This window comes from Anastrepha ludens, chromosome 5 (genome assembly GCF_028408465.1).
Source record: "Anastrepha ludens isolate Willacy chromosome 5, idAnaLude1.1, whole genome shotgun sequence".
NCBI classification, from domain to species: Eukaryota; Metazoa; Arthropoda; class Insecta; order Diptera; family Tephritidae; genus Anastrepha; species Anastrepha ludens.
The window spans coordinates 125,730,954-125,746,948 of NC_071501.1; positions in this window are offsets into that span (position 1 = coordinate 125,730,954).

Here is a 15,995-nt window from a genome sequence, read left to right on the forward strand (position 1 = left end):
TTGCCGAGGGTGCGGCAAATGGCTGCCTTTGTCTCGCTTGGGATTGAGCGTTAGGACTATCAGCGAATAAGCGCAAGCTTCCAGGCAAACAAGATGGTACCAAATTTGCTTCAGCGCGTTTTTAAACTTTTTACTTGTGTTTACACACACACACACACACACCCACTCGTGCATACATACCTACATTGGCGGCAGTGGTGTGTGCTTGTGTGTAATTGGAAAACAGAGAATCGAAGGTACACATAATCATTGTCATCATTTTCAGTTAGTTCGTTGTTCATTTTGTAAATAATTTTTGTTTTTATACTGCTGAATGCCCATATATTTACACATCTACATGTACACACACGCACATACATACATACATTTGAGTACGTTACTTACATATTCAGTTTTCCTGGCAGTTGGCAGTTGGCTAAAGCAAATATTGTTCTTGGCGTACTCGCAGTCGTTTTGCTATTCCGATTGTTTGTCTTTTAACTTTTTTCCCTTTTCCTTCTTTTTTTGAACGCAAATATTTGCAATCGAGTTCCCCCTTGATCTTCTTGACTTCTTAAAAATCGCTCGTTGCCAGCCTTTTGTTTTTGCTGCGTTTTGCACAGCGCTCAATATTGACTTAATTTTTGTATGATTTGGATTGGATTTGGATTCAGACTGGACTTTTGGTCGGGCTGCTGGAGCTCGGCTAAGCTCATATTGTTGGTGGATGCGAATGGATTTTTGATTTAGTCGTTCATGTTGCCGAAATTTGTATTTACTTACTTACATACGCATGGGAGCCTCGACTTTCCGTTTAATAATTTGACATTTTAGTTGCTTTCGCTCGAGTCTATTTGTTCATTCTTCAAATTGTAACTCAATTTATTTGTTTACTTTTTGTAGAATCAAATTTTGTTTACTCTTGATCGTTTTTTGTTTTTTTACTTGCGTTTCATTTTGTTTTCGCATGCATTTTTTATTTATTTTTTTTTTTTGTATCCAAAGTTCAAAGACCAAAACGGCTATTTGCTGCTGTTAGGAGAGCAGCGAGCTTATAATTTGCAGTCCCTCACAACTTAAAAAAATTATTTCGAATGCCTGTTGCGAATTGCAGACGTCGTGCGAGCTGAGCGAAATTGTTATGGCATGGAGAGAATTTCTCTATCCACCTCTATGCAGTAAGTTTATGATTTTAAATAAATACCAATGACACTGCATGGGTTGGAGGATGAACATCTGCAGAGGTAATCGACTTAATGGAATTGAGACTCATTGGAGCTATATTTTGACATTTTTAAGTCTCCTTCTTCTTCCGGTCCTTAATACCTCGTGGGGTATAGCGCGCCATTGGGGTATGCACTCTGCCCCTAGAAGCGCTTACCGACTTAGCGCGGACACAGCCTGCGCAATGCAGCCGGCGACGAACGACATTGCATTCTGCGAGAGCAGGCCTACACTGCTGCCATTTAGTTTAAGTTGTAGCTAAAGATACAAATGCATGCACTTTGTGACCATGCTGCTGAACCCATCGGCGGGGTGAGCGTGAGCGCAGAGGGCGAAAATGGTAGTGAGAACCAGCTTTCGATTTTCCTATTCTATGCTTCTTTAACATATATTATTTGAAGGCGAGGTTAGGGCAGGTACCAAGGGTTACACCATGGACTCTGGCCATCTTCGCCGCCATTTCGAATGTACTCCTTGTGTGTCAAAGGTGGCATTCCAAGCTCCAGAAGAGGGCTACTGGTAAAATAAGGCTGTCTGGAGTCTATAAGCAGGGCAAGTTTTTCCACCAGAATATAAGCTAATGCCCAATTGCCCTCAACACCTGTTCTCCTGCACCAATGAAACATCAAACCTTTTTTAAGTAATTTCCGTGCATGAAACTGCAAAATAATCGAAAAAGTTTCTTCTTAATTTGAGTGCGTAATTTCATTATTTTTTTTTTGAGGGTACATATGTACGTATTTTTGTTTTTTTTTTTTAATTTTGTGGCATTTATTTGTCTATACTTTAAAAAGTTTACAAAAATGTTTCGAGTAAATATAATACAAAATGGCAGCTCCAGCCCTCACTGACGACGATCGTGCGCGGCGGTGGACAGTGTGCGTGGGGCACTCTACAGCCCTGCCAAGTGATCTGAAACGAAAAAACCAAAAAAAAAATCTTAAAGTAGATGAAATTTGAGAGGCCTTATGAAAAACCCTTTTTTTTTAAAGAATGGGGACTCTTTAAAAAAACACCTTTTTTGTCTCTTTTTATTTGTTTTAACGTTAAAAAAAACAATACTGAAAAATTTTTTTGACACAAAACGCTTTCTGAATTGAATAAGCTTTAATTTGAGCCACCAAACGTCGAAATCGGTGTAGTCGTTGAAGCGGAATCGCGCCCCGCAATACAAAAAATAAGTTTTTTGGTCGTTTTTGACTAGAACCTCTCCTTAAAGCGATCGTCTCTCAGCAGGCAGTTGCAAATCTGCGAGTGTATTTCTGCCATGAAAAAAGCTTCTCATAAAAACGATTTGCCGTTCGGAGTCGGCTTAAAACTGTAGGTCAACAACATCAAGACGCGCGCTACAAATAGGAGGAGTAGCTCGGCCAAACATCTAACAAAAGTGTACAAGCCAATAATTTATTTATTTTTAGTTGGATATTGTACGGGGTCAAAATATTCGCAAAATACGCCGCTGGCAGCGGTTGACAAACGTTTGTAGGTGTCTCGTGTGTGCCGCGGTTACCTTCCATGTGATCATGTGATGGAACCATATAAGAGGACAAATTTGACATTAGTGTTAAATATGCACAATTTGGTATGAAGGCAGATGCCACAAGGGGGCGAGGATGCCAAAAGATGAAACATCTTTGCTAATCCTACACAAAATTAACACTTTATGAGGCTCTCATCATGCTCGTCCTATCGTATGGCAACATCCAATGCGGGGTCCCTTGGCGAGAGAGTTTGAGAGAAAGATTCTGCGGAAGGCCGGCGGCGAGTACCGTTGGCGATGTGGTACCAGTTGGTGGTAGCAGAGGAAGAGGAAGGCCTCCTCTACGTTGGAAAGATCAGGTGGAGAAGGACTTGGCTTCACTTGGTGTGTCCAACTGGCGTCGGTTAGCACGAGAAAGAAACGACTGGCGCGCTTTGTTAAACTCGGCCAAAATCGCTTAAGCGGTTATGGCGCCAATCAAGAAGAAGAAGATGAATTCCGATGTGAAAGTACCCCGCATGACACTAACCACCTATTCACACGCGATCTCCCTCTGGACCCACCCCGTCAAAAGGGCATGTTTCCTGGATCTGCCGTCAGATGAGACTGGCGGCGACAACCGATGACTTCAACGCGCTTGCAAGGCTTTGTGAACCACTAAAACAATAAAATACTGAAATCTATACAAGGAATCGCTAACAAAGGATTATTTGAAAGAGTTATTAATAAAACACACAGCTTGAGATATTGCCTTCTGTATAATTCACTGAAAAATGAAGTGTTTTTTCCGAAAGCATGATATTCGACTTAGGCCACACCTTTAAGATCTTCATTTGCCACTTCAAATTCAATAGAGATCTCCAGATGGGAACGAGTTGAGTTCTCTAAAAGGCTATTAAGTATGCACACACACATACACATATAAATACACAGACACATTTGCCAACACACGTTTACACTCATAGTCTCATAACAGCTCACAAAGAATCTCACTTTTCTCTTATAGCCCTCAACATACTTAAGTATTTATTTAAACATTTATTTTTCCAACTTGAAAAATGAATTTCGCATATTGGACAATTTTTTCATTTATTATAATGATATTTGGCATGTAATACATATTTTGCTAAGGAACTGCAGATTGCTTTCTCCAAACTCATTTATCATAGTAAATAGCACAGCGTTTAATGCTTCTAAGTAAAAGTATATCTACGTATGGGTATGTAAGTGCGTATGCGGGTGGGCCTTAATAGGTATTTGGTTGTATTGAAGTTATTTATTTATCAACAAAAAATTCCCCGGACGCCTGTACTTGCGTGCATACATACAAACATTTGCATGTTACGATCAAGTCAGTCAAAGTTCGATATCAAGTTTCTACTTTGAAATGTTGGCTTCACAAAATGTAGAATTTTGTATTTAGAGCCCATCTAGACAGCTTGTTAAGATCGGGCTGCGTTAGATCGCTTAGAGTTGAAAGATATTTGCCACATGAGGTAACAAATTTATCATCTGCGTAAGCAATTACATACTTTACAGCCCCGACCATCAAACATCAAAAGCAAATCATTGACGGCCAGGCTCCACAGAAGAGCGGAAAGTACACCTCTTTGAGGAGCTCCTCTGAAAACTGTGTGAGCGGTACAAGAAGCTCCTAATTTGGAAATGATTTTTCGACTAACTAGCAGGTTACGTACCGGTTGTCTCATCGACATATAAACTCCAACCTTACAAAGGGCCGAGAGTATTTTCTCGGGAGAAATGTTATTGAACGCACTTTCAATGACTAGGAAGGCTGAAGAATATACTCTAGTCTTTAACAGAGAAAGATTTCTCAATAGTACCCGCAAGTGAGTGCAGGTCGGTATCGGTCGGCCTATACTTAGTGAAGGTTGAGATGCCCAGAAGTTACCACTGTTCAGCAACATTTTATGTGAGGAGCGACAAAACGTTCCAGAACTTTTAGAAGAAACGATGACAAGCTGATTAGTTTATCCTTGGGAAGGACATGCGAAATCTTCCCTGCATTGGGAATAAAAACCACCACTTATCGGGGATATATGACAACCTGAGACAACTTTTAAAAACGACTAGGTTCGGTGGATCAAGCATTCGCTGAAGCTCTGCTGGAGCGAGACCGTCGGTGCCATGCAATTTATAAGGTTTGAAACTATTAAGCGCCCATTGAATCTTGGTTTCAGGGACGATTTCGATTATGATGTAACGCCTGTGTGGTAAATCCAGTAAGGATGCTTGAACTGCCAGGAAAGTGAGTAGCTAAAAGGAGATCCAGCGGCTCACTACTAGACATAGTCCACGAATTGTCCGGGCTTTTTACAAAACTTTGGAACATAAATGTTGGGACCAATACTTATGCCTAGAAGTTTCCGTACACTCATCAACTGAGCTACAAAAATCGCGCCATGAAATAAGTTTTGCTCTTTTGCGAACACTTTTATACATTCTGAGGCTATTTTTATGACGTTCCCAATCTACCAGCCCAGTGGCTTTTGTCCGGTTAAAAAATCTATTACATCCTTCCCTAAGCGTATTTGATTCTTGCGACCACCAAGGTGCTTTTTGTTTCCCTCTGTTCTTGATTAAGGCACAGACAGCACCAAGCGCCTTGTTGTAGTTACTGGTGAGTTTTTCTACTACTTCATTGAGATTGTTGCTTGTATCTGCACTTTGTATAGGAACCTCTTCAAGTGATTCCATAAAAGTAGTTCTGTACAAGATCCAATTGGTCTTCCTATTCGTTTCACAATCCCCTAGACTTGGCTCCCTTAGATCCCTCGGACTACTATTGGTTCCCCAATTTGACGAAATGGCTGGCAGGAAAAATATTTTATTCAAGCGAGGAGTTGATTGCAGAAACGAATGGCTATTTTTCAGACTTGGATAAATCCTATTATTCGGAAGGGATCAACAAAAAGAAAGCTGAAAACATTCTTCCCGACAATAAATCTCCAACAAGCCATAGGGTACTCGGTAGAAACTCTTTGCAGCTTCATCTATTTTTTTTTCGGTGGGGCTCAATGGCTCGCTAAACTGGGCACATATGCGCTCATGTAGGGATATAAAATGATAATTTCCAAACATAATTCTAATAAAAAGAGAAAACGAACTCCGCTACTAAAGAGCAAAGCAGATGCTGCATATACAAGTACAAATAGACGTATGCGTTCATCTGCATGCATACGATAACTGTATGTATGTATGAGGGTAGATGGGAAAGCGAGCTGCCTAACACACGCACGACTGCTTTGAATATGTTCATTTATCAGACGTCAACAAGTTGACATATTCTAAACTTGTACAGCCTTCGCTAAATTGAATGTCATTTATTCCTTTTTCTAAGTCGTAGTTGTTCGACGTTTTCGGCAACCAAAATAGCTGAATTCGTAGCATACAGATAGGGTATTTATGAGCCGGATTACCGCTGCAGACACAAAACATCAACAAGTTTGTTTTAAGAGCCAATACAAGCTTCCGAAAGCATTTCTGCCTTGAAAAAAGTTTCTAAAAAGCTCATTCATCATTCGGAGGCAAAATTAAACTGTATGACCGTCCATATGTTGGTCAATACCAAGACGCTTAACACAAAGCGGGGAAGAAGTTTGCCTTGAACTCCCTTCGGCGATGTGAACACCAGTTTAATATCATTTCCGGTGTTTTCAATTGAGCAATTAATCGTGATTTGGATAGTTTGAAATGTTTCATGTTTTGCGAAAATCTTTTGTCTTATCGGAATTGCAATACTTGATATAGCCTAAACCTGCAGCGCAGTATTTTTCCATTAAATAAATTTCATTAAAATTTGCTTAGTAAGATAGAATGAATGGTTTCAAAATATTTTGCTATCTAACCCATTCAACAATTTCACTTATGCGGGAAGCAAACTCATTTTTTTGCTTCTTAAGTAAAGGCTTGACGTCCACTGGTGCCGAGTGAATTTTTGCGTGACTGGCGTTTGATTTCTGCTGGTTTCAGTGCCCACTATGAAAATGAGACTTCAGAGAAAGTTTTAAATTGTTATATTTGTATAGGAATCGCCCCCCGGCAAGTAATCGCTAATCTCCAAGTGCATTTCTGCCATGAGCAAAGATGCTCAAAAACATTAACTGTGGTTCGGATGGGGGCTTAAACTATACTTACCCCCATTTTGGTGCACCAAATTGGAGGAGGATTCCAACTATGTGCTTGTTACATACCCGTACATATAGTATAAGGAATGCTGTACATAAATATATTTATAAATATATTTCTACTTAACTAGGTTGTGTTCTTAGGTCGCCACAAAACACCCTGTAAATATCAAGGCATGTATATACTTATACATATATATTTAAATATTTATGTCATTAGATCTTAATTTTTTCCAAGTACTCATGTTCACATACCCACTTACAATGAACAGTGAGTGGTTGAAGAGCTGGGCTTTTTGAAAAATGAAATCGAAAATTCATTCGCAAATGTGAAATCGATTTCAAAGAAAAACGAACAATAGCACTGCCTTAGGTGAAGAAAGCAAAAAAAGCTACAAAGGAGACCGGAAATTTATCAAATCGAATCTTTTGTAGCCGATCAGCGCCTTAACTTATGCCTCAAATAATGACTCCCAGTCTATGTAAACAAATGCACATGCCAAAGCTTATTTGCCGCACTCTATTTCACCCGCCCCTGTGTGTGTGTGTATGATGTTTTTTACATTTCTCTTAAGTTCCACCCCCACCTATACTTTGAACGCTGCCTTGTTGTCAACCTAGAGAGGCTGGGAAAAGGAATTGTAAATTGCAAATGGCTAAAGGGGCCAAAGGTATTGAAAAATAAGAACACTAAATACTTACACATATATATATATATATACATAAATGGCGAACCACGTATGCATAGGCATATTTTTTAAAACACGAAGGGAGTAGCAATGTACATACGCACCTGTACTTTTGCAACTGACCACACATTCCTATGTATGTATGCATGGTCGTATATGCGTGCATGTATGTATGCTGGATATGTAGTCACTAACTATTAAATTGAAAATGCGAAGCTATTTTCAATGCATGGGGGTGCGTGTGTAGTTGAAATTAAAGTACTGACATACGCCTATATACATATGTACTCGTAGATACATACGTACGCACATTAGATAGCAAATTCTATAAAAAGTGATATGATTATTTTACTTGATTCCGATTAGGTCATGTGATGTCCGAAAACGTATCAAATGCCCCAAAATACGCTCTAATGACGGACCTCTTCTTCGAAATGCAATGACCTTTATACATATAGCTCATTTATTTCAATAGTGTCATAACTCAAAAAACCAAAATGAGAAAAACAGCTTTTTGTCGATTTTAAAGCTTCATTTAACAGCATGACAAGGAGTTGCCTATATGTCGCGATGCCTGAATTTGGTATCTCCGCAAAACTAATACGGTAATGCAAAATGACGTTGCTCAATGTAAGCAGCGCCGTCAGAATTGGGAAGGACCTTTCCGAGACGTTTGATACCCAACGAGGTTTCAGACAGGGTGACTCGCTGTAGTGTGACTTCTTTAACCTGATATTGGAAAATATCGTGCGAGACGCAGAACTTAACCGCTAAGGCACAATTTTGTATAAGAGTGGCATTAACAACCGCACTGTTAGTTTCGCAGAGCAAAGCGTATGGGGCTGGTGGTGAACGAGGACAAAACGAAGTACCTCCTGTCATAAAACAAATAGTCGACGCACTCGCGTATCAGCACTCACGTCACTGTTGACTGTTATGATTTTCTGGATGTAAGAGACTTTGATTATCTAGGAGACAGCATTAACATCTATAACAATGTCAGCCTTGAAATCTAATGGAAAATCTTTCTTGCCAACAAGTGCTGCATTGGACTAAGTAGGCAATTGAGTGGTAAAGTCCTTTCTCGACGAACAAAAGTCGCACTTTATAAGGCCTATGGTACGGCGCAGAAGCTTGAACGATGGCAATATGCGATGCGGCATGCCTTGGAGTCTTTGAGCGAAAGATTCTTTTGACCTTTGACTTCATCGAATGGTTTACCACATGACCTGGCATGGTTGCTGTTAACTTAATCAAGAGACTATGAAAATCTCTCCGCAATAATGTAATATAAAAAAAGTTAAATTTCGAGCTTTGGTGTATCCACAAGTTAGCTGACTTCGTAAAGATATCAAAGGACGGGTGTGGCTTTATATTTCATGAACATTTGACTATGAGAAAGCTCTGTCACAATGCTAAAACTACATGAATTGAACTTCGAATTGTTCCCACATCCATCGCATTCACCAGATTTGGCTCCCAGCGACTACTGGCTGTCCCCAGGCCTAAACAAAATGCCCCCGGTAAGAAATTTCGCTCGAATTAAGAGGTTATCGCTAAAACTGCGGCCTATTCAAACAAAAGGTAAAGAATTCTACAAAAGTGGTATTGGAATGTTAGAACGGTACTGGAACGATTGCGTTGCTCTTCAAGGAAATACGTTGATGAGTAAAGTAAAGTTTGAACAAAACAAAAACATATTTTCTTTGCTAGGCCCGAGACTTTTCAGCCCATGTGTTAAAAGACTTATATCTATATGTAAGCTTTGCGTACTGTTGTGAGTGCTGCCGCTCACATGTATACACTAATATAAGCAGAGAAGAGAACGATAATTGAGGAGATTGCACTTGTTTATGCGATGAGTCAAGTTTGTGAATTCAAAGCAGATGGTCGATCTACAAAAGCAATAGGAGTAAAAACCTTTAATTGTTGATTTTTCTATTTCTAGGTTAGTCGACCGCGTGCAATTACTTGTTATGAATTTAGTTCGATATTAATAATAAAATTTCTATTTCTAGATAAATCGTATTGTGTGTTTATTACTCCCAATAAAACAACATATTACATATATATTATATATAAAAGAAAGTCATGTTAGTTAAACTATTTGTAACTCGAGAACGGCTGAACCGATTTGGCCGAAAATTGGTGGAGAGGTAGCTTAGGACCAGTAGATGGACAAAGGATACTTTTTATCCCATTCGAACGCGTTTCAGTGAAGTCACTATAAAATATGGTATAACAAAACGCAAATGACAGCTAAACGAAATTTTGTCTATGGTTAAGTAGAAAATTTGATAATATAAATTTTGTCAGAAATATATAATCACAGTAATTTGTATTCTCTTTGAATCATCATTATCAATGTCGCGACCAAGACGATCGAATCTTTCCCGACAAACCCGTAATGTAAGAAGGATATGAAACATTGGGAATGAAACGACTGAAGAAGCACAAGGAATTGCCTGTGAAGAGCGCCGCGTTAGTATGGCTCGACTTCGTGCTTCTCAATCACAAGAGCAAAGCGAGGCAGCCCGTGCAACGGCTCGGTTGGCAATGCGAAATCGTCGAGCGAATAACAGAGATCAATAAGTAGATTTAGTAGTTCAAACGAATGTACCACTGTTGAATCGCCAACAAAAAGAAGTTTATGATACATTAATGAAGGCAATTGATGATGGAAATGGTGGTTTATATTTCCTCGATGGCCCTGGTGGAACTGGTAAGACATTCCTCATGTCAGTAATTTTAGCCACTGTTCGTGCGAAATCCAACATTGCGCTTACAGTTGCTTCTTCTGGAATAGCAGCCACATTGTTAGAAGGATGCCGTACGGCTCATTCAGCATTAAAATTGCCGTTAAATCTTCAAAAAATTGAAGAACCAACATGTAATATTTCAAAAAACTCAGCAATGGCCAAAGTTTTATCAGTTTTATCTGGGACGATTGCACAATGGCGCACAAACGTGCATTAGAAGCAGTTAACCGAACATTGAAAGATATACGCAATGGCTCGAGATGTTTTGGAGGCGCAATGATTATACTGTCTGGCGACTTCCGCCAAACACTGCCAGTAATTCCAAGATCAACGGCTGCTGACGAAATAAACGCTTGCCTCAAATCATCGAATCTATAGCGCTATGTGAAGAAACTTCAGCTGACAACAAACATGAGAGTTGGATTACTTAATGATACATCTACTGAAGATTTCTCTGAGCAGTTACTGACTATCGGTAATGGTCGAGTACCTGTCGACGAATCGAGCGGATTAATTTCATTTCCTCAGAATTCTGTAACTTTGTCTCATCGAAAGTCGAACTTATCAATAAAGTATTCCCAAACATCATTAATAACTACAAAAATAATGAATGGTTGAGTGAGCGAGCAATTTTAGCGGCTAAGAATGAAGATGTAGATGACCTAAACTACATAATTCAAAATGATATCATTGTAACAATGCATTCATTCAAATCCATTGACTGTGTAACAAATGAAGATGAAGCCACCAACTATCCAATTGAATTTGTGAACTCCTTGGATGTGCCTGGCTTACCACCGCACAATTTATACCTAAAAGTTCGCTCCGTAGTAATCATGCTTCGAAACATAAGCCCACCAAAACTTTGCAACAGTACGCTTTTGGTGGTAAATAAATTGAAGAACGACGTGATTTACGCGACGATAAAGGAAAAATCGAAGGTGAAGAAGTTCTCATTCCGAGGATCCCGATGAACCCAACCGATCTTTCGCTTGAACTTAAAAGTCTTCAATTTCCGATCCGTCTTGCATTCGCCATGACCATTAACAAATCACAAGGTCAATCCTTGAAAGTTTGTGGTCTGAATCTAGAAAATCAATGTTTCTCACATGGTCAATTATATGTGGCATGTTCACGGGTCGGAAAACCATCTGCGTTGTTTGTTCTTGCACCTGATAATAAAACAAAAAATGTCGTGTATCACAAGGTGCTTAACTGAAGAGTGCAATCTATTAAAGCTTCATTGAAATATTTGATTAATAAAAAAATTAACTTAACAAAATCAAAAATCTGCTTTTTTATTGCCTCTAGGGCGGAACAAAGTTCGTCGGGTCAGCTAGTATATATAATATATAATTGGCGCGTACACCCGTTTTGGGTGTTTGGCCGAGCTCCTCCTCCTATTTGTGGTGTGCTTCTTGATGTTGTTCCACAAATGGAGGGACCTACAGTTTCAAGCCGACTCCGAACGGCAGATATTTTTATGAGGAGATTTTTCATGGCAGAAATACACTCGGAGGTTTTTTATTACCTGCCGAGGACCGACCGCTATTAGAAAAATGTTTTTCTTAATTTTAATGTTTCACCGAGATTCGAACCTACGTTCTCTCTGTGAATTCCGAATGGTAGTCACGCACCAACCCATTCGGCTACGGCGGCCGCTTTAGCAGACTTATAGTAGAAATTTATGGCAAATATTTTTGTGCCACACTTTATGCCTCTATTATTAGGATTTCTTGCAAGAGAGACAAAAAGGGACAATCTAAAGAGGAGTTAGAGGGTTAGAGGGCCGAGAGGTTGTCGAAGCCTTTTCAGTATTTTTTTGTGTTATATGGCGTAATTAAGAAAAATTACTAAACAATTTTAAAAAATTAAGGCTTCTTTGCTCCTCTATGGAATAAATAATCTCATATTTGGTTGCTCACGAAATATCGGTTCATAAATGCAAACAACCTACTTTACTTATACAAAGACTTACTTAAGTATGTAAAATTACAGTATGTGATAGTTTCATACCAAATATATGCACATACATACGTACACTAATGTACTCTTACATATGCATGCCTAGAGATACCGTCCCTTCGTACAAACTCTCATATCAACACACACACACACATAAATACTACTCTTATCTGTCCGAACACAATACATTGTAAAAAAGTGCTTTATACCCAATTACAGGAAGCGGCAGTGGGGTGTGTTGGCTTTGTAGTTGTAGCTCGGATGGTTGGTTGATTGCTATAAGCCACTTGACCATGCGATTCCGCCGCCTCCCCTTGCCACTTGAGCTCATACCTTAAATGCGTGCGTAAATGCTCAAGGCGTCTAACAAAATAGAAATTAAATAAGAAAAATGAGATTGTAGATTAAAACTAAGAGGGCACTTAGATCAAAAAACCTATTTTCGAAAGAGGATCAAATGTGTTGCTTTGTAGTTGTGGATGCGCGTTTCGATAAAAAAAGAAATATTTTCAATTCCATTTTAATGATTGGGTGCGGCAATGTTTCAAAAACAGAAAATTTTGCCGAGCGAATTTCATTTAATTTAAACTAATTGAATGTAGAACGAAAAACCGCATACGTACAAAGAAGTGGACATACCCATACGCATGTGTTTATATGTGTATACTCGTATGTGTTCATATGTTAGAGTACTCAAGTGTGGGTGTAATTTTTTGCTCCTGGGGATTTGGCGAGAAAGTGAGACTAACAATGAATCTGCCTCAAAATTTAAAAAAAATATATGTACGCCTACTAGGGTCAGTAAAATAGTGTGTAATTATAAGTTATTATGGCTTTTGTAGGCGGCCGCCGTAGCCGAATGGGTTGGTGCGTGGTTCCCATTCGGAATTCACAGAGAGGTCGTTAGTTCAAATCTCGGTGAAAGCAAAATTAATAAAAAAAACATATTTCTAATAGCGGTCGTCCCTCGGCAGGCAATGGCAAACCTCCGAGTGTATTTCTGCTATGAAAAAGCTCCTCATAAAAATATCTGCCGTTCGGAGTCGGCTTGAAACTGTAGGTCCCTCCATTTGTGGAACAACATCAAGAAGCACACCACAAATAGGAGGAGGAGTTCGGCCAAACACATAACAGAAGTGTACGCGCCAATTATTTATTTTATTTTTTATGGCTTTTGTAGTATGGTAGGCGGCCACCGTAGCCGAATGGGTTGGTGCGTGACTACCGTTCGGAATTCATAGAGAGAACGTATGTAGTTTCGAATCTCGATGAAACACCAAATTTAAGAAAAACTTTTTTCTAATAGTGGTCGCCCCTCGGCAGGCAATGGCAAACCTCCGAGTGTATTTCTGCCATGAAAAAGCTACTCATAAAAAATATGTACCGTTCGGAGTCGGTTTAAAACTATAGGTCCCTCCATTTGTGGAACAACATCAAGACGCATGCCACAAATAGGAGGAGCACAAACCGAGCACAAACACCCAAAAAAGAGTGTACGCGCCAATTACATATATATATATATATATGGCTAAAAACTTGTGACTCAGATGCTGACTACACAAAACGGATTCCAACAGACCAAATGTGGAAACAGTTTATTAAAGTTGTTTTTGAGAGACTAGAATTAGTGATTTTTACTTCAGACTGGAGTAAAGAAATTGTAGATTTTTTGATATTTGTTCATTTTAATTTTATGAAAAGATTTAACGGCGTTGTTACATGACCAACTGGGCGTATGAGTTACCTAAAAATAATCAGCAGATATCGCTCATTTGCTTTAGAGAAACGGCTTCAAAGTTTTCAAGTTACTATGTCTCCCTAAGAAAAAGACATATTTTTATTTATGAGATACTCGTTCGCTGGTGCAGTAACTCTGGCATCTCCTTAAATATCAAGTTACTTTCACCAAAACTCAAAATGTTTTTCAATCATCTAATCGTATTGCTAATACTTTACATCAATCTGTTCATGAATTCAAAGATTCAGGTGTGATCTTTGACTCCCATTTTGTATGGCTTAGCCACAATAACTTTGTTGTATCCACTTCTTATACAACCTTAGGCCTTATATGGCGTATCAGCTCGAAGTTCTTGGACCCTTGCAAGATTTATCTGGAAGCCAATGTAATTGAGAGAATTGAACGTGTACGGAAAGTGTTCCTTAAATATGCGCTCAGATCGCTAAAATTTTCAAATCCTATCCCTTCTGATAAATCTCGTTTGATTTTAATTAACTTAAAGTTTCTGGAGAATAGAAGCTCTATACTCTCACTCTTTAGTTTTTAGTGTAACTAAAGAAGAAATTGATTGCTCAGCTCTATTAAGGAGTAGTTGCTTTCATATCCCTACTAGATCTCTACGCAAGACTTACCCATTTCATCTTAAATCACTTAACGCGAATTATTCAGGTAATGCTCTTATTGCCCGCGCACTAAGAGGATTCAATGAGATCTCGAGTTCTATTCTGTTTGACTTTACGGTGTCAAAGGATGAATTTCGTGAATTTCCAATCTCTTTTTTTAATTTATTTGTTTAAATCTTTTACTCATATTAGCTTTACTAGAAAATTATTTCATTTAAATACTGATGTAATGGTTGCAATTTTCAAAACAAAATTTTAATTTTATTTGTTTGATAGATATTTTGTATGGATATAGAGAAGGGGTAAATGGAATCGCAATGGAATTGATCAAGTTATATTTACACAAACGTGAAAAATTACGAAACATTTATCAAATTCATGAAAGACATGTTCAATTCCGATTGTGCGTCAGACGTTAATAAGTCAACAACACTAAGAGGCAACATCATTGATTTGCATTTTTCAAGACACATTACACTCAAAACACCCCCTTTCATTTCCTACTTTTCCTATCATCGTCCTATTCTCAACAGAGAAATGGTTCATTACCATGCACACAGGAAGAAGGCACTCGTACAAATATGTGAATTTATATACACATGCGCATATACATACATATATATGCTCACTCAAGTAGGAGAGAGCCGAATGCGGGGGCCGATTGTGATCTTTGTCATTCGTTCCGAGCTCTCGCTTGCAGTTCAAGCAAGGTAACGACGATTGAGCAAGATAACGACACATTTTTTCTTTACTAAAGGGTTTTCCAATAACAGGCATTTCGGTAGATGTCACTTTTGAAGCTGTCATTTTTTGATATTTGACAAGTAGAAACTACGCCATTAATAAAAATAGAACGATACACGCTTAAACAACGCACTGAAATTATTAAAATTCACTATAAAAATGGTGAAAATTTGGCAGAGACGGTTCGTAAAACTCGAACATTTTTGGGTCATCGTGAAGCACCTTGACGGACCGCAATACAGAAATTGGTGAAAAAATTAGAGCTGTTGGGACAAGTTAGTGATGTGAAGAATAAAACCCGTGCATGCCGTTCAAGAACAGCCGAAAATATTGCTGTTGTAGCCGAAGGTGTTAAAGAAAACCCAGGTTTGTCAATTCCTCGTCGTTCTTTGGAATTAGGCATTCCCCAAACGTCATTACACCGTATTTTGCATAAAGATTTGGGTCTTAAGGCTTATAAAGCTCAGATAACACAAGAACTTAAGCCGACCGATCATCAATAACGTCGCGTCTTTGCTGATTGGGTCGTTGAAATGCATGAAAATGATCCGGAATTCCATCGAAAAATCATCTTGAGTGATGAGGCCCATTTCCACCTCGGTCGGATCTGGGGCTCAGAAAATTCAAGAGTTATTGTTGAAAAGCT